Genomic DNA, 1611 nt, shown 5'->3' on the forward strand with positions numbered 1-1611 from the left:
TTATGAACTAACCAGTACCCCGGAGCTCTTGTCTCTAGCTGCATATGTATCAAAAGATGGCCTAGTCGGCCATCACTGGAAAGAGAGGCCCATTGGACAAACTTTATATGCCCCAGTACAGGGGAACACCAGGGCCAAAAAGTGGGAGTGGGTGGGTAGGGGAGTGGAGGGGAGGGTATGGGAGACTTTTGGGATAGCATTGGAAATGTAATTGAGGAAAATACCTAATAAAAATATTTTTTAAAAAAGGAACGAGTTAATAATTTATACCAAAATAAGGTTTCCATTGAGAAGAAACCTTTGGGATGAAGAGATTCAGGTCACCGGGGCTGGGGGTAGAAAAGAATGGATGGCCATGGGGAACCAAAGGGAAAGGGTAATGATGGAAGTGAATGGAAAGAGCCATTAGCATACAGGCATCATCATCTGCCGAGGGCCTTGCATGGCCTGACTGTAGGGACACAGCTGTCTTCATGTGTGGACATCTGACCTCCCTACAGGCAGAGCTGACACAACCAGACCCTGGCCATGTGAGCTGTGAGGTGAGATGTTTTGCTGGTGAAGGCAGCTACTGGGTTAGTGATGGGAGCTGAGGAAAAGGAAGACCCAGGAGTTAGAGAGTGTCTGTGTCCCTCATGGGTCTGAGTGCGGCTTTGGCTCTTGACTCCCAGCGCTGGTTTCTGAGAGATTTGCTGTGCTCTATCTGGTCATCAGCTGCACCCAGACTTACTGTGCACGCATCTCTGATGCGTGTCTCTGCCTTTGCCCTCCACGCCCATTTTACTCGAGCAAGTGTTGATTTCCTTTACTTACAACTAAAGGCATTAAGACTAAGAGCTTGAAAGATGAGACTAGGGAGTCTGGGGAGATGGCTCAATGGTCAAGAGCACTGGCTATTCTTCCAGAGGACCTGGGTTCAATTCCGACAACCTACAGGAATGCTCACGGCTGTCTGAAATTCCAGTGTTGGGCGACCCAACATCTTCATATAGACATGTGCTGGGCAAAACACCAGTGCACTAAAAACAAAATTTTAAAAAGACCTGGAGATAAAAGAAAAAGGAAATGAAGAAAGATAGGCTATGTAGGTGGCTCAGTGGTTGGTGAAGCCCTTGTTCTTCTAGAGGAGCTGGGTTCGGTTCCCAACATCCACATGGTGGCTCAGAACCATGTGAACTCCAGTTCCAGAAGATTTGGAACCATTTTCTGATCTCCACAAGCATAGACATGCATGCCGGCAAAACACACATATAAAAAAATAATTAAATCTTTAAAAATGATGATTGGAACTATGCTATACCTGATTCAATATGTTGTCAGCATAGCCTTGAAGGAAGAATCAATTCATTTTGATGACAGTATCAATATACATATGTACTGGCATACAAAATATTAAAATGATTAAAATACATTAATTTTTAAATCATAGCTGAACAGTTGATGGCTAAAAACTTAAGATGAAAAGCAAATGAAGCCGGGAAGTGGCACACGCCTTTAATCCCAGCACTTGGGAGGCAGAGGCAGGTTGATTTCTGAGTTTGAGGCCAGCCTGGTCTACAAAGTGAGTTCCAGGACAGCCAGGGCTATACAGAGAAACCCTGTCTCGGAAAA

General features: G+C 45.0%; 1 protein-coding gene across 1 annotated transcript in view; it reads right to left on the reverse strand.

The window, feature by feature from the left end:
- Positions 1-1611, reverse strand: part of Cfap54 (cilia and flagella associated protein 54) — a 284397-nt gene that overhangs the window by 24033 nt on the left and 258753 nt on the right. The gene's annotated exons all lie outside the window — the stretch shown is intronic.

The sequence above is a fragment of the Mus caroli genome, chromosome 10, assembly GCF_900094665.2.
Source record: "Mus caroli chromosome 10, CAROLI_EIJ_v1.1, whole genome shotgun sequence".
NCBI lineage: Eukaryota > Metazoa > Chordata > Mammalia > Rodentia > Muridae > Mus > Mus caroli.